Source organism: Narcine bancroftii, chromosome 9 (assembly GCF_036971445.1).
Source record: "Narcine bancroftii isolate sNarBan1 chromosome 9, sNarBan1.hap1, whole genome shotgun sequence".
In the NCBI taxonomy this organism is placed as follows: domain Eukaryota; kingdom Metazoa; phylum Chordata; class Chondrichthyes; order Torpediniformes; family Narcinidae; genus Narcine; species Narcine bancroftii.
Window position 1 is genome coordinate 2,411,379 of NC_091477.1, and position 18,721 is coordinate 2,430,099.

The following is an 18,721-nucleotide window of genomic DNA, read 5'->3' on the forward strand; positions in this document are numbered from 1 at the left end:
AATAAATGCTTGTGAGTCCCCTCAGTCCTGATATTTTCATAAATCCTTGTAAAGTCTCCTCAGTCCTGATATTTTCATAAATCCTTGTAGAATCTCCTCAGTCCTGATATTTGCAAAAATCCTTGTAGAGTCTCCTCAGTCCTGATATTTGCAAAAATCCTTGTAGAGTCTCCTCAGTCCTGATATTTTCATAAATCCTTGTAGAGCGTCCTCGGTCCTGATATATTCAAAATTCCTTTTAGAGTCTCCTCAGACTTGATAATTTCATAAACCTTTGTAGAGTGTCCTGATTCCTGATATTTTCATAAATAATTGTATACAGTCTCCTCAGTCCTGATTTTTTCCTAAATCCTTGTAGAGTGTCCTCGGTCCTGATATTTTCATAAATCCTTTTAGAGTCTCCTCAGACTTGATAATTTCATAAACCTTTGTAGAGTATCCTGATTCCTGATATTTTCATAAATAATTGTACACAGTCTCCTCATTCCTGATATTTTCATAAATCCATGTAGAGTCTCCTCAATCTTGATAATTTCATAAATCTTTGTAGAGTATCCTGAATCCTGATATTTTCATAAATAATTGTATACAGTCTTCTCAGTCCTGGTAATTTAATAACTCTTTGTAGAGTCTCCTCAGTCCTGATATTTTCATAAATCCTGGTGGAGTCTACTCAGTACTGATATTTTCATAAATGCTTGTAGAGTCCCCTCAGTCCTGATATTTTCATAAATCCTTGTAAAGTCTCCTCAGTCCTGATATTTGCATAAATCCTGGTGGAGTCTACTCAGTACTGATATTTTCATACATCCTTGTAAAGTCTCCTCAGTCCTGATATTTGCATAAATCCTTGTAGAGTCTCCTCAGTCCTGATTTTTTCATAAATCCTTGTAGAGGGTCCTCGGTCCTGATATTTTCATAAATCCTTTTAGAGTCTCCTCAGACTTGATAATTTCATAAACCTTTGTAGAGTATCCTGATTTCTGATATTTTGATTAATAATTGTATACAGTCTCCTCAGTCCTGATATTTTCATAAATCCTTGTAAAGTCTCCTCAGTCCTGATATTTTCATAAATCCTTGTAGAGTCTCCTCAATCTTGATAATTTCATAAATCTTAGTAGAGTGTCTAGAGTCCTGATATTTTCATAAATAATTGTATACAGTCTCCTCAGTCCTGGTAATTTAATGAATCCTTGTAGAGTCTCCTCAGTTCTGATTTTTTCATAAATTCTTGTAGAGTCTCCTCAGTCCTGATATTTGCATAAATCCTTGTAGAGTCTCCTCAGTCCTGATATTTTCATAAATCCTTGTAAAGTCTCCTCAGTCCTGATATTTTCATAAATCCTTGTAGAGTCTCTTCAATCTTGATAATTTCATAAATCTTTGTAGAGTATCTTGATTCCTGATATTTTCATAAATAATTGGATACACTCTCCTCAGTCCAGGTAATTTAATAAATCCTTGTAGAGTCTCCTCAGTCCTGATATTTCCATAAATCCTGCTGGAGTCTCCTCAGTCCTGATATTTTCATAAATCCTGGTGGAGTCTTCTGTTAGGTTACAACTAGGAAACCAAGTTTCTGGGGTATATTTTTGTCCAGTTTCCCTGTACCAATCTATTAATTTTCGTAACTTTATCTCCTTGGTGACGCTGGGAATACCCTCATTTAACTTATCAAAATTACTTCGAATAAACCGGGTGTCTCTTAAGATTCTGTCAACTTTTTCATTGATATCTCCTACCTGATCCGGACACAGCTTTTGCAGCCTTTCGTCGTCGTCCTTGTTCACCAGGCAGGCGTCCCTGAGTACTCTTTTTGTCGTCTCAAGGTCTCTTATGTCCGCTGTGGAATTCCACCACGGCGAATTGGGGAAATAAATTCTTAAGTTTTCAAGTGTACAAACATTATCATACCTACCGGACATTTATAAGTGGGTCTTTATATACAATTGAGACCAATAAGCCTGAACCTTTGTTTTCTTTCAAAGCCCAACCTTCACGTGGGAGATTTCTCCTCTTAATAACCAGTTTAGGGCAGAAAACTCAGGTCCCCAATTGTTCATAGACCACCTTCTCACTCTATTGGACTTTGCAACGACACAATAAAGACTTTTTAAACTCTAGTAGTTTGTCGGCGAAGCACTTATCAAATGTCATTCAACCACCTTAAGGACTTTTCTTCTCTCTTTAACCACTTACGTGTTACAATCCCGGCAGGTGACGACCTTCAATTATGGTCGTCTAATTTGTCCGATCACCAGTTCTTACTGACAATCATAAAGGTTTTTTAAAAAAAAGAGAATTTTGTTAAAACAGGCTTCTCTGGACCTTTTTATCAGCCGGCTGAGATGATTGTCAAGAAATACAGAAACCGTCGTCCAGTGTCCACTCACCCATCACGTCGGGGTCACCAAATTGTTAGGTCTGCTTTGTTCATGAATGAGTGAGTCAAACACCAGACTGAGTCGAAATCAAGGTTCTTTGTTCTTTATTGCCGGATTGTAACACTTGCAAATAACAGTGTTAGTTGGAGAAGGCGCATATTGCCGTTATCAGAAAATGGGGTTATTTAATATACCTTAGGATACGTACTTAGTAAATTATCATACCATGACATTGTCCAATGAATAAACTGTTGCTGTCCCTCTCTGCTAGCCTCCTGCACATCAATTTGTCATCCCCACTCTTATCTTGAGAGTACAAGGTCACAACTGCATCTTGTTACGGCCCAGCACTGGGAGACTCACTATACATTCCCAGCTCATAATGTTTTTACCTAACACTACTCAGTACTGATATTTTCATAAATGCTTGTAGAGTCCCCTCAGTCCTGATGTTTTCATAAATCCTTGTAGAGTCTCCTCAGTCCTGATATTTTCATAAATCCTTGTAAATTCTCCTCAGTCCTGATATTTGCATAAATCCTTGTAGACTCTCCTCGGTCCTGATATTTTCATAAATCCTTGTAGAGTCTCCTCGGTCCTGATATTTTCATATATCCTTGAAGAGTCTCCTCAGTCCTGATATTTTTATAAATCCTTGAAGAGTCTCCTCAGTCCTAATATTTTCATAAAGCCTTGTAGCGTCTCCTCAGTCTAGACATTTTCATAAATCCTTGTAGACTCTCCTCAGTCCTGATTTTTTCATAAATCCTTGTAGAGTCTCCTCAGTACTGATATTCGCATAAATCCTTGTAGCGTCTCCTCAGACCAGACATTTTCATAAATCCTTGTAGAGTCTCCTCAGTCCTGATTATTTCATAAATCCTTATAGAGTCCCCTCAGTCCTGATATTTGCATAAATCCTTGTAGAGTCTCCTCAGTCCTGATTTTTTCATAAATCCTTGTAGAGTCTCCTCAGTCCTGATATTTGCATAAATCCTTTTAGAGACTCCTCAGACTTGATAATTTCATAAACCTTTGTAGAGTATCCTGATTCCTGATATTTGCATAAATCCTTGTGGAGTCTCCTCAGACCTGATATTTGCATAAAACCTTGGAGAGTCTCCTCAGTCCTGATATTTTCATAAATCCTTTTAGAGTCTCCTCAGTCTTGATAATTTCATAAATCTTTGTAGAATATCCTGAGTCCTGATATTTTGATAAATAATTCGATAGAATCTCCTCAGTCCTGGTAATTTAATTATCCTTGTAGAGTCTCCTCAGTCCTGATATTTTCATAAATACTGGTGGAGTGGACTGAGTACTGATATTTTCATAAATGCTTGTAGAGTCCCCTCAGTCCTGATATTTTCATAAATCCTTCTAGAGTCTCATCAGTCCTGATTTTTTCATAAATCCTTGTAAAGTCTCCTCAGTCCTGATATTTTCATAAATGCTTGTAGAGTCCCCGCAGTCCTGATTTTTTCATTAATCCTTGTAGAGTCTCCTCAGTCCTGATATTTTCATAAATCCTTGTAGAGTCTCCTCGGTCCTGATATTTTCATAAATCCTTGTAGAGTCTCCTCGGTCCTGATTTTTCATAAATCTTTGTAGGGTCTCCTCTGTCCTGATATTTGCATAAATCCTTGAAGAGTCTCCTCAGTCCTGATATTTGCATAAATCCTTGTAGAGTCTCCTCAGTCCTGATTCTTTCATAAATCCTTGTAGATTGTCCTCAGTCCTGATATTTTCATAAATCCTTTTAGAGTCTCCTCAGTCTTGATAGTTTCATAATTCTTTGTAGAGTATCCTGAGTCCCGATATTTTCATAAATAATTGTATACATTCTCCTCAGTCCTGGTAATTTAATAAATTCTTGTAGACCCTCCTCAGTCCTGATATTTTCATAAATCCTGGTGGAGTCTACTCAGTACTGATATTTTCATAGATGCTTGTCGAGTTGCCTCAGTCCTGATTTTTTCAGAAATCCTTGTAGAGTCTCCTCAGTACTGATATTTTCATAAATCCTTGTAAAGTCTCCTCAGTCCTGATATTTTCATAAATCCTTGTAGAGTCTCCTCAGTCCTCATATTTGCATAAATCCTTGTAGAGTCTCCTCAATCCTGATATTTTCATAAATCCTTGTAAAGTCTGCTCAGTCATGATATTTTCATAAATGCTTGTAGAGTCTCCTCAATCTTGATAATTTCATAAATCTTTGTACAGTCTCCTCAGTCCTGATATTTTAATAAACCCTTGAAGAGTCTCCTCAGTCCTAATATTTTCATAAATCTTTATAGCGTCTCCTCAGTCCTGACATTTTCATAAATATTTGTAAAGACTCCTCAGTCCTGATATTTTCATAAATCCTTGTAGAGTCTCCTCAGTGCAGTTATTTTCATAAATCCTTGTAAAGTCTCCTCAGTCCTGATATTTTCATAAATCCTTGTAGAGTCTCCTCAATCTTGAGAATTTCATAAGTCTTTGTAGAGTATCCTGAGTCCTGATATATTCATAAATAATTCTATACAGTCTTCTCAGTCCTGGTAATTTAATAAATCCTTGTAGAGTCCCCGCAGTCCTGATATTTTCATAAATCCTTGTTGAGTCTCCTCAGTCCTGATATTTTCATAAATCTTTGTCGAGTATCCTGAGTCTTGATATTTTCATAAATAATTGTATACAGTCTCCTCAGTCCTGGTAATTTAATAAATCCTTGTAGAGTCTCCTCAGTCCTGATATTTTCATAAATGCTTGTAAAGTCTCCTCAGTCCTGATATTTTTTTAAATCCTTGTGGAGTCTCCTCAGTCCTGACATTCTCATAAATCATTGTAAAGACTCCTCAGTCCTGATATTTTCATAAATCCTTGTAGAGTGTCCACAGTCCTGTTATTTTCATAAATCCTTGTAAAGTCTCCTCAGTCCTGATATTTTCATAAATCCTTGTAGAGTCTCCTCAATCTTGAGAATTTCATAAATCTTTGTAGAGTATCCGGAGTCCTGATATTTTCATAAATATTTGTATACAGTCTTCTGAGTCCTGGTAATTTAATAAATCCTTGTAGAGTCTCCTCAGTCCTGATATTTTCATAAATCCTGGTGGAGTCTACTCAGTACTGATATTTTCATAAATGCTTGTAGAGTGGCCTCAGTCCTGATTTTTTCATAAATCCTTGTAGAGTCCCCTCAGTCCTGATATTTGCATAAATCCTTGTAGAGTCTCCTCAGTCCTGATATTTGCATAAATCCTTGTTGAGTCTCCTCAGTCCTGATTCGTTCATAAATCCTTGTAGATTGTCCTCAGTCCTGATATTTTCATAAATCCTTTTAGAGTCTCCTCAGTCTTGATAGTTTCATAATTCTTTGTAGAGTATCCTGAGTCCCGATATTTTCATAAATAATTGTATACATTCTCCTCAGTCCTGGTAATTTAATAAATCCTTGTAGACCCTCCTCAGTCCTGATATTTTCATAAATCCTGGTGGAGTCTACTCAGTACTGATATTTTCATAAATCCTTGTAAAGTCTCCTCAGTCCTGATATTTTCATAAATCCTTGTAGAGTCTCCTCAGTCCTCATATTTGCATAAATCCTTGTAGAGTCTCCTCAATCCTGATATTTTCATAAATCCTTGTAAAGTCTGCTCAGTCATGATATTTTCATAAATGCTTGTAGAGTCTCCTCAATCTTGATAATTTCATAAATCTTTGTACAGTCTCCTCAGTCCTGATATTTTAATAAACCCTTGAAGAGTCTCCTCAGTCCTAATATTTTCATAAATCTTTATAGCGTCTCCTCAGTCCTGACATTTTCATAAATCATTGTAAAGACTCCTCAGTCCTGATATTTTCATAAATCCTTGTAGAGTCTCCTCAGTGCTGTTATTTTCATAAATCCTTGTAAAGTCTCCTCAGTCCTGATATTTTCATAAATCCTTGTAGAGTCTCCTCAATCTTGAGAATTTCATAAGTCTTTGTAGAGTATCCTGAGTCCTGATATATTCATAAATAATTGTATACAGTCTTCTCAGTCCTGGTAATTTAATAAATCCTTGTAGAGTCTCCTCAGTCCTGATATTTTCATAAATCCTGGTGGAGTCTACACAGTACTGATATTTTCATAAATGCTTGTAGAGTCCCCGCAGTCCTGATATTTTCATAAATCCTGGTGGAGTCTACTCAGTACTGATAATTTCATAAATGCTTGTAGAGTCCCCTCAGTCGTGATATTTTCATAAATCATTGTAGAGTCTCCTCAGTCCTGATATTTTCATAAATCCTTGTAGAGTGTCCTCGGTCCTGATATATTCATAAATCCTTTTAGAGTCTCCTCAGACTTGATAATTTCATAAATCATTTTAGAGTGTCCTCAGTCTTGGTAATTTCATAAATCTTTCTTGAGTATCCTGAGTCCTGATATTTTCATAAATAATTGTATACAGTCTCCTCAGTCCTGGTAATTTAATAAATCCTTGTAGAGTCTCCTCAGTCCTGATATTTTCATAAATGCTTGTAAAGTCTCCTCAGTCCTGATATTTTCTTAAATCCTTGTGGAGTCTCCTCGGTCCTGATATTTCCATAAATCCTGGTGGAGTCTACTCAGTATTGATATTTTCATAAATGCTTGTAGAGTCCCCTCAGTCCTGATATTTTCATAAATCCTTGTAAAGTCTCCTCAGTCCTGATATTTTCATAAATTCTTGTAGATTCTCCTCGGTCCTGATATTTTCATAAATCCTTGTAGAGTCTCCTCAGTCCTTATATTTTCATATATCCTTGAAGAGTCTCCTCAGTCCTGATATTTTTATAAATCCTTGAAGAGTCACCTTATTCCTAATATTTTCATAAATCGCTGCAGCGTCTCCTCAGTCCTGACATTTACATAAATCCTTGTAGTGTCTCCTCAATCCAGATATTTTCATAAATCCTTGTAGAGTCTCCTCAGTCCTGATATTTTAATAAACCCTTGAAGAGTCTCCTCAGTCCTAATATTTTCATAAATCTTTGTAGCGTCTCCTCAGTGCTGACATTTTCATAAATCATTGTAAAGACTCCTCAGTCCTGATATTTTCATAAATCCTTGTAGAGTCTCCTCAGTCCTGTTATTTTCATAAATCCTTCTAGAGTCTCCACAATCTAGAGAATTTCATAAATCTTTGTTTAGTATCCTGAGTCCTGATATTTTCATAAATAATTGTATACAGTCTTCTCAGTCCTGGTAATTTAATAAATCCTTGTAGAGTCTCCTCAGTCCTGATATTTTCATAAATCCTGGTGGAGTATACTGATATTTTCATAAATGCTTGTAGAGTCCCCGCAGTCCTGATATTTTCATAAATCCTTGTAAAGTCTCCTCAGTCCTGATATTTGCATAAATCCTTGTAGAGTCTCCTCAGTGTTGATTTTATCATTAATCCTTGTAGAGTCTCCTCAGTCTTGATTTTTTCATAAATCCTTGTAGAGTCTCCTCAGTCCTGATTTTTTCATAAATCCTTGTAGAGTCTCCTCAGTCCTGATTTTTTCATAAATCCTTGTAGAGTGTCCTCGGTCCTGATATATTCAAAATTCCTTTCAGAGTCTCCTCAGACTTGATAATTGCATAAACCTTTGTAGAGTATCCTGATTCCTGATATTTTCATAAATAATTGTATACAGTCTCCTCAGTCCTGATATTTTCAGAAATCCTTGTAGAGTGTCCTCGGTGCTGATATTTTCATAAATCCTTTTAGAGTCTCCTCAGTCTTGATAATTTCATAAATCTTTGTACTTTATAATGAGTCCTGATATTTTCATAAATAATTATTTACAGTTTCCTCAGTCCTGGTAATTTAATAAATCCTCGTAGAGTCTCCTCAGTCCTGATATTTTCATAAATCCTTGTAGAGTCTCCTCAGTCCTGATTTTTTCATAAATCCTTGTAAAGTCTCCTCAGTCCTGATATTTTCATAAATCCTTTTAGAGTCTCCTCAGACTTGATAATTTCATAAACCTTTGTAGAGTATCCTGATTCCTGATATTTTCATAAATAAATGTACACAGTCTCCTCAGTCCTGATATTTTCATAAATCCTTGTAGAGTCTCCTCAATCTTGATAATTTCATAAATCTTTGTAGAGTATCCTGAGTCCTGATATTTTCATAAATAATTGTATACAGTCTTTTGAGTCCTGGTAATTTAATAAATCCTTGTAGAGTCTCCTCAGTCCTGATATTTTCATAAATCCTGGTGGAGTCTACTCAGTACTGATATTTTCATAAATCCTGGTGGAGTCTACACAGTACTGATATTTTCATAAATGCTTGTAGAGTCCCCGCAGTCCTGATATTTACATAAATCCCTGTAGAGTCTCCTCAGTCCTGATATTTTCATAAATCTTTGTCGAGTATCCTGAGTCTTGATATTTTAATAAATAATTGTATACAGTCTCCTCAGTCCTGGTAATTTAATAAATCCTTGTAGAGTCTCCTCAGTCCTGATATTTTCATAAATGCTTGTAAAGTCTCCACAGTCCTGATATTTTCTTAAATCCTTGTGGAGTCTCCTCGGTCCTGATATTTCCATAAATTCTGGTGGAGTCTACTCAGTATTGATATTTTCATAAATGCTTGTAGAGTCCCCTCAGTCCTGATATTTTCATAAATCCTTGTAAAGTCTCCTCAGTCCTGATATTTTCATAAATCCTTGTAGAGTCTCCTCAGTCCTGATATTTGCAAAAATCCTTGTAGAGTCTCCTCAGTCCTGATATTTGCAAAAATCCTTGTAGAGTCTCCTCAGTCCTGATATTTTCATAAATCCTTGTAGAGCGTCCTCGGTCCTGATATATTCAAAATTCCTTTTAGAGTCTCCTCAGACTTGATAATTTCATAAACCTTTGTAGAGTGTCCTGATTCCTGATATTTTCATAAATAATTGTATACAGTCTCCTCAGTCCTGATTTTTTCCTAAATGCTTGTAGAGTGTCCTCGGTCCTGATATTTTCATAAATCCTTTTAGAGTCTACTCAGACTTGATAATTTCATAAACCTTTGTAGAGTATCCTGATTCCTGATATTTTCATAAATAATTGTACACAGTCTCCTCATTCCTGATATTTTCATAAATCCATGTAGAGTCTCCTCAATCTTGATAATTTCATAAATCTTTGTAGAGTATCCTGAATCCTGATATTTTCATAAATAATTGTATACAGTCTTCTCAGTCCTGGTAATTTAATAACTCTTTGTAGAGTCTCCTCAGTCCTGATATTTTCATAAATCCTGGTGGAGTCTACTCAGTACTGATATTTTCATAAATGCTTGTAGAGTCCCCTCAGTCCTGATATTTTCATAAATCCTTGTAAAGTCTCCTCAGTCCTGATATTTGCATAAATCCTTGTAGAGTCTACTCAGTCCTGATATTTGCATAAATCCTTGTAAAGTCTCCTCAGTCCTGATATTTTCATAAATCCTTGTAGAGTCTCCACAATCTTGATAATTTCATAAATCTTTGTAGAGTATCCTGAGTCCTGATATTTTCATAAATCCTTTTAGAGTCTCCTCAGACTTGATAATTTCATAAACCTTTGTAGAGTATCCTGATTCCTGATATTTTCATAAATAATTGTACACAGTCTCCTCAGTCCTGATATTTTCATAAATCCTTGTAGAGTCTCCTCAATCTTGATAATTTCATAAATATTTGTAGAGTATCCTGAGTCCTGATATTTTCATAAATAAATGTACACAGTCTCCTCAGTCCTGATATTTTCATAAATCCTTGTAGAGTCTCCTCAATCTTGATAATTTCATAAATCTTTGTAGAGTATCCTGAGTCCTGATATTTTCATAAATAATTGTATACAGTCTTTTGAGTCCTGGTAATTTAATAAATCCTTGTAGAGTCTACTCAGTCCTGATATTTTCATAAATCCTGGTGGAGTCTACTCAGTACTGATATTTTCATAAATGCTTGTAGAGTCCCCTCAGTCCTGATATTTTCATAAATCCTTGGAGAGTCTCCTCAGTCCTGATATTTGCATAAATCCTTGTAGAGACTCCTCAGTCCTGATTTTTTCATTAATCCTTGTAGAGTGTCCTCGGTCTTGATATATTCATAAATACTTTTAGAGTCTCCTCAGACTTGATAATTTCATAAACCTTTGTAGAGTATCCTGATTCCTGATATTTTCATAAATAAATGTACACAGTCTCCTCAGTCCTGATATTTTCATAAATCCTTGTAGAGTCTCCTCAATCTTGATAATTTCATAAATCTTTGTAGAGTATCCTGAGTCCTGATATTTACATAATTAATTGTATACAGTCTTCTCAGTCCTGGTAATTTAATAAATCCTTGTAGAGTCTCCTCAGTCCTGATATTTTCATAAATCCTGGTGGAGTCTACTCAGTACTGATATTTTCATAAATGCATGTAGAGTCCCCTTAGTCCTGATATTTTCATAAATCCTTGTAAAGTCTCCTCAGTCCTGATATTTGCATAAATCCTTGTAGAGTCTACTCAGTCCTGATATTTGCATAAATCCTTGTAGAGTCTCCTCAGTCCTAATTTTTTCATAAATCCTTCTAGAGTGTCATCGGTCCTGATATTTTCATAAATCCTTGTAGAGTCTCCTCAGTCCTGATTTTTTCATAAATCTTTGTCGAGTATCCTGACTCCTGATATTTTCATAAATAATTGTATACAGTCTCCTCAGTCCTGATATTTTAATAAATCCTTTTAGAGTCTCCTCAGTCTTGATAGTTTCATAATTCTTTGTAGAGTATCCTGAGTCCTGATATTTTCATAAATAATTGTATACAGTCTCCTCAGTCCTGGTAATTTAATAAATCCTTGTAGAGTCTCCTCAGTCCTGATATTTTCATAAATACTGGTGGAGTCTACTCAGTACTGATATTTTCATAAATGCTTGTAAAGTCTCCTCAGTCCTGATATTTTCTTACATCCTTGTGGAGTCTCCTGGGTCCTGATATTTCCATAAATCCTGGTGGAGTCTACTCAGTATTGATATTTTCATAAATGCTTGTAGACTCCCCTCAGTCCTGATATTTTCATAAATCGTTGTAAAGTCTCCTCAGTCCTGATATTTTCATAAATTCTTGTAGATTCTCCTCGGTCCTGATATTTTCATAAATCCTTGTAGAGTCTCCTCAATCTTGATAATTTCATAAATCTTTGTAGAGTGTCTAGAGTCCTGATATTTTCATAAATAATTGTATACAGTCTCCTCAGTCCTGGTAATTTAATGAATCCTTGTAGAGTCTCCTCAGTCCTGACATTCTCATAAATCATTGTAAAGACTCCTCAGTCCTGATATTTTCATAAATCCTTGTAGAGTGTCCACAGTCCTGTTATTTTCTTAAATCCTTGTAAAGTCTCCTCAGTCCTGATATTTTCATAAATCCTTGTAGAGTCTCCTCAATCTTGAGAATTTCATAAATCTTTGTAGAGTATCCTGAGTCCTGATATTTTCATAAATAATTGTATACAGTCTTCTCATTCCTGGTAATTTAATAAATCCTTGTAGAGTCTCCTCAGTCCTGATATTTTCATAAATCCTGGTGGAGTCTACACAGTACTGATATTTTCATAAATGTTTGTAGAGTCCCCGCAGTCCTGATATTTTCATAAATCCCTGTAGAGTCTCCTCAGTCCTGATATTTTCATAAATCTTTGTCGAGTATCCTGAGTCTTGATATTTTAATAAATAATTGTATACAGTCTCCTCAGTCCTGGTAATTTAATAAATCCTTGTAGAGTCTCCTCAGTCCTGATATTTTCATAAATGCTTGTAAAGTCTCCACAGTCCTGATATTTTCTTAAATCCTTGTGGAGTCTCCTCGGTCCTGATATTTCCATAAATCCTGGTGGAGTCTACTCAGCATTGATATTTTCATAAATGCTTGTAGAGTCCCCTCAGTCCTGATATTTTCATAAATCTTTGTAAAGTCTCCTCAGTCCTGATATTTTCATAAATTCTTGTAGATCTCCTCGGTCCTGATTTTTTCATAAATCCTTGTAGAGTCTCCTCAGTCCTGATATTTGCAAAAATCCTTGTAGAGTTTCCTCAGTCTTGATATTTGCAAAAATCCTTGTAGAGTCTCCTCAATCCTGATATTTTCATAAATCCTTGTAAAGTCTGCTCAGTCATGATATTTTCATAAATGCTTGTAGAGTCTCCTCAATCTTGATAATTTCATAAATCTTTGTACAGTCTCCTCAGTCCTGATATTTTAATAAACCCTTGAAGAGTCTCCTCAGTCCTAATATTTTCATAAATCTTTATAGCGTCTCCTCAGTCCTGACATTTTCATAAATCATTGTAAAGACTCCTCAGTCCTGATATTTTCATAAATCCTTGTAGAGTCTCCTCAGTGCTGTTATTTTCATAAATCCTTGTAAAGTCTCCTCAGTCCTGATATTTTCATAAATCCTTGTAGAGTCTCCTCAATCTTGAGAATTTCATAAGTCTTTGTAGAGTATCCTGAGTCCTGATATATTCATAAATAATTGTATACAGTCTTCTCAGTCCTGGTAATTTAATAAATCCTTGTAGAGTCCCCGCAGTCCTGATATTTTCATAAATCCTTGTTGAGTCTCCTCATTCCTGATATTTTCATAAATCTTTGTCGAGTATCCTGAGTCTTGATATTTTCATAAATAATTGTATACAGTCTCCTCAGTCCTGGTAATTTAATAAATCCTTGTAGAGTCTCCTCAGTCCTGATATTTTCATAAATGCTTGTAAAGTCTCCTCAGTCCTGATATTTTTTTAAATCCTTGTGGAGTCTCCTCAGTCCTGACATTCTCATAAATCATTGTAAAGACTCCTCAGTCCTGATATTTTCATAAATCCTTGTAGAGTGTCCACAGTCCTGTTATTTTCATAAATCCTTGTAAAGTCTCCTCAGTCCTGATATTTTCATAAATCCTTGTAGAGTCTCCTCAATCTTGAGAATTTCATAAATCTTTGTAGAGTATCCGGAGTCCTGATATTTTCATAAATAATTGTATACAGTCTTCTGAGTCCTGGTAATTTAATAAATCCTTGTAGAGTCTCCTCAGTCCTGATATTTTCATAAATCCTGGTGGAGTCTACTCAGTACTGATATTTTCATAAATGCTTGTAGAGTGGCCTCAGTCCTGATTTTTTCATAAATCCTTGTAGAGTCCCCTCAGTCCTGATATTTTCATAAATCCTTGTAGAGTCTCCTCAGTCCTGATATTTTCATAAATCCTTGTAGAGTCTCCTCGGTCCTGATATTTTCATAAATACTTGTAGAGTCTCCTCGGTCCTGATTTTTCATAAATCCTTGTAGGGTCTCCTCTGTCCTGATATTTGCATAAATCCTTGTAGAGTCTCCTCAGTCCTGATATTTGCATAAATCCTTGTTGAGTCTCCTCAGTCCTGATTCGTTCATAAATCCTTGTAGATTGTCCTCAGTCCTGATATTTTCATAAATCCTTTTAGAGTCTCCTCAGTCTTGATAGTTTCATAATTCTTTGTAGAGTATCCTGAGTCCCGATATTTTCATAAATAATTGTATACATTCTCCTCAGTCCTGGTAATTTAATAAATCCTTGTAGACCCTCCTCAGTCCTGATATTTTCATAAATCCTGGTGGAGTCTACTCAGTACTGATATTTTCATAAATCCTTGTAAAGTCTCCTCAGTCCTGATATTTTCATAAATCCTTGTAGAGTCTCCTCAGTCCTCATATTTGCATAAATCCTTGTAGAGTCTCCTCAATCCTGATATTTTCATAAATCCTTGTAAAGTCTGCTCAGTCATGATATTTTCATAAATGCTTGTAGAGTCTCCTCAATCTTGATAATTTCATAAATCTTTGTACAGTCTCCTCAGTCCTGATATTTTAATAAACCCTTGAAGAGTCTCCTCAGTCCTAATATTTTCATAAATCTTTATAGCGTCTCCTCAGTCCTGACATTTTCATAAATCATTGTAAAGACTCCTCAGTCCTGATATTTTCATAAATCCTTGTAGAGTCTCCTCAGTGCTGTTATTTTCATAAATCCTTGTAAAGTCTCCTCAGTCCTGATATTTTCATAAATCCTTGTAGAGTCTCCTCAATCTTGAGAATTTCATAAGTCTTTGTAGAGTATCCTGAGTCCTGATATATTCATAAATAATTGTATACAGTCTTCTCAGTCCTGGTAATTTAATAAATCCTTGTAGAGTCTCCTCAGTCCTGATATTTTCATAAATCCTGGTGGAGTCTACACAGTACTGATATTTTCATAAATGCTTGTAGAGTCCCCGCAGTCCTGATATTTTCATAAATCCTTGTAGAGTCTCCTCAGTCCTGATATTTTCATAAATCCTTGTAAAGTCTCCTCAATCTTGATTTTTTCATAAATCCTTGTTGAGTCTCCTCAGTTCTGATATTTGCAAAAATCCATGTAGAGTCTCCTCAGTCCTGATTTTTTCATAAATCCTTGTAGAATGTCCTCGGTCCTGATATTTTCATAAATCCTTTTAGAGTCTGCTCAGTCTTGATAATTTCATAAATCTTTGTAGTGTATCCAAAGTCCTGATATTTTCATAAATAATTGTATACAGTCTTCTCAGTCCTGGTAATTTAATAAATCCTTGTAGAGTCTCCTCAGTCCTGATATTTTCATAAATCCTGGTGGAGTCTACTCAGTACTGATAATTTCATAAATGCTTGTAGAGTCCCCTCAGTCGTGATATTTTCATAAATCATTGTAGAGTCTCCTCAGTCCTGATATTTTCATAAATCCTTGTAGAGTGTCCTCGGTCCTGATATATTCATAAATCCTTTTAGAGTCTCCTCAGACTTGATAATTTCATAAATCATTTTAGAGTGTCCTCAGTCTTGGTAATTTCATAAATCTTTCTTGAGTATCCTGAGTCCTGATATTTTCATAAATAATTGTATACAGTCTCCTCAGTCCTGGTAATTTAATAAATCCTTGTAGAGTCTCCTCAGTCCTGATATTTTCATAAATGCTTGTAAAGTCTCCTCAGTCCTGATATTTTCTTAAATCCTTGTGGAGTCTCCTCGGTCCTGATATTTCCATAAATCCTGGTGGAGTCTACTCAGTATTGATATTTTCATAAATGCTTGTAGAGTCCCCTCAGTCCTGATATTTTCATAAATCCTTGTAAAGTCTCCTCAGTCCTGATATTTTCATAAATTCTTGTAGATTCTCCTCGGTCCAGATATTTTCATAAATCCTTGTAGAGTCTCCTCAGTCCTTATATTTTCATATATCCTTGAAGAGTCTCCTCAGTCCTGATATTTTTATAAATCCTTGAAGATTCACCTTAGTCCTAATATTTTCATAAATCGCTGCAGCGTCTCCTCAGTCCAGACATTTACATAAATCCTTGTAGTGTCTCCTCAATCCAGATATTTTCATAAATCCTTGTAGAGTCTCCTCAGTCCTGATATTTTAATAAACCCTTGAAGAGTCTCCTCAGTCCTAATATTTTCATAAATCTTTGTAGCGTCTCCTCAGTGCTGACATTTTCATAAATCATTGTAAAGACTCCTCAGTCCTGATATTTTCATAAATCCTTGTAGAGTCTCCTCAGTCCTGTTATTTTCATAAATCCTTCTAGAGTCTCCACAATCTTGAGAATTTCATAAATCTTTGTTTAGTATCCTGAGTCCTGATATTTTCATAAATAATTGTATACAGTCTTCTCAGTCCTGGTAATTTAATAAATCCTTGTAGAGTCTCCTCAGTCCTGATATTTTCATAAATCCTGGTGGAGTATACTGATATTTTCATAAATGCTTGTAGAGTCCCCGCAGTCCTGATATTTTCATAAATCCTTGTAAAGTCTCCTCAGTCCTGATATTTGCATAAATCCTTGTAGAGTCTCCTCAGTGTTGATTTTATCATAAATCCTTGTAGAGTCTCCTCAGTCTTGATTTTTTCATAAATCCTTGTAGAGTGTCCTCGGTCCTGATATATTCAAAATTCCTTTCAGAGTCTCCTCAGACTTGATAATTGCATAAACCTTTGTAGAGTATCCTGATTCCTGATATTTTCATAAATAATTGTATACAGTCTCCTCAGTCCTGATTTTTACAGAAATCCTTGTAGAGTGTCCTCGGTGCTGATATTTTCATAAATCCTTTTAGAGTCTCATCAGTCTTGATAATTTCATAAATCTTTGTAGTGTATAATGAGTCCTGATATTTTCATAAATAATTATATACAGTTTCCTCAGTCCTGGTAATTTAATAAATCCTCGTAGAGTCTCCTCAGTCCTGATATTTTCATAAATCCTTGTAGAGTCTCCTCAGTCCTGATTTTTTCATAAATCCTTGTAAAGTCTCCTCAGTCCTGATATTTTCATAAATCCTTTTAGAGTCTCCTCAGACTTGATAATTTCATAAACCTTTGTAGAGTATCCTGATTCCTGATATTTTCATAAATAAATGTACACAGTCTCCTCAGTCCTGATATTTTCATAAATCCTTGTAGAGTCTCCTCAATCTTGATAATTTCATAAATCTTTGTAGAGTATCCTGAGTCCTGATATTTTCATAAATAATTGTATACAGTCTTTTGAGTCCTGGTAATTTAATAAATCCTTGTAGAGTCTCCTCAGTCCTGATATTTTCATAAATCCTGGTGGAGTCTACTCAGTACTGATATTTTCATAAATCCTGGTGGAGTCTACACAGTACTGATATTTTCATAAATGCTTGTAGAGTCCCCGCAGTCCTGATATTTTCATAAATCCCTGTAGAGTCTCCTCAGTCCTGATATTTTCATAAATCTTTGTCGAGTATCCAGAGTCTTGATATTTTAATAAATAATTGTATACAGTCTCCTCAGTCCTGGTAATTTAATAAATCCTTGTAGAGTCTCCTCAGTCCTGATATTTTCATAAATGCTTGTAAAGTCTCCACAGTCCTGATATTTTCTTAAATCCTTGTGGAGTCTCCTCGGTCCTGATATTTCCATAAATCCTGGTGGAGTCTACTCAGTATTGATATTTTAATAAATGCTTGTGAGTCCCCTCAGTCCTGATATTTTCATAAATCCTTGTAAAGTCTCCTCAGTCCTGATATTTTCATAAATCCTTGTAGAATCTCCTCAGTCCTGATATTTGCAAAAATCCTTGTAGAGTCTCCTCAGTCCTGATATTTGCAAAAATCCTTGTAGAGTCTCCTCAGTCCTGATATTTTCATAAATCCTTGTAGAGCGTCCTCGGTCCTGATATATTCAAAATTCCTTTTAGAGTCTCCTCAGACTTGATAATTTCATAAACCTTTGTAGAGTGTCCTGATTCCTGATATTTTCATAAATAATTGTATACAGTCTCCTCAGTCCTGATTTTTTCCTAAATCCTTGTAGAGTGTCCTCGGTCCTGATATTTTCATAAATCCTTTTAGAGTCTCCTCAGACTTGATAATTTCATAAACCTTTGTAGAGTATCCTGATTCCTGATATTTTCATAAATAATTGTACACAGTCTCCTCATTCCTGATATTTTCATAAATCCATGTAGAGTCTCCTCAATCTTGATAATTTCATAAATCTTTGTAGAGTATCCTGAATCCTGATATTTTCATAAATAATTGTATACAGTCTTCTCAGTCCTGGTAATTTAATAACTCTTTGTAGAGTCTCCTCAGTCCTGATATTTTCATAAATCCTGGTGGAGTCTACTCAGTACTGATATTTTCATAAATGCTTGTAGAGTCCCCTCAGTCCTGATATTTTCATAAATCCTTGTAAAGTCTCCTCAGTCCTGATATTTGCATAAATCCTGGTGGAGTCTACTCAGTACTGATATTTTCATACATCCTTGTAAAGTCTCCTCAGTCCTGATATTTGCATAAATCCTTGTAGAGTCTCCTCAGTCCTGATTTTTTCATAAATCCTTGTAGAGGGTCCTCGGTCCTGATATTTTCATAAATCCTTTTAGAGTCTCCTCAGACTTGATAATTTCATAAACCTTTGTAGAGTATCCTGATTTCTGATATTTTGATTAATAATTGTATACAGTCTCCTCAGTCCTGATATTTTCATAAATCCTTGTAAAGTCTCCTCAGTCCTGATATTTTCATAAATCCTTGTAGAGTCTCCTCAATCTTGATAATTTCATAAATCTTAGTAGAGTGTCTAGAGTCCTGATATTTTCATAAATAATTGTATACAGTCTCCTCAGTCCTGGTAATTTAATGAATCCTTGTAGAGTCTCCTCAGTTCTGATTTTTTCATAAATTCTTGTAGAGTCTCCTCAGTCCTGATATTTGCATAAATCCTTGTAGAGTCTCCTCAGTCCTGATATTTTCATAAATCCTTGTAAAGTCTCCTCAGTCCTGATATTT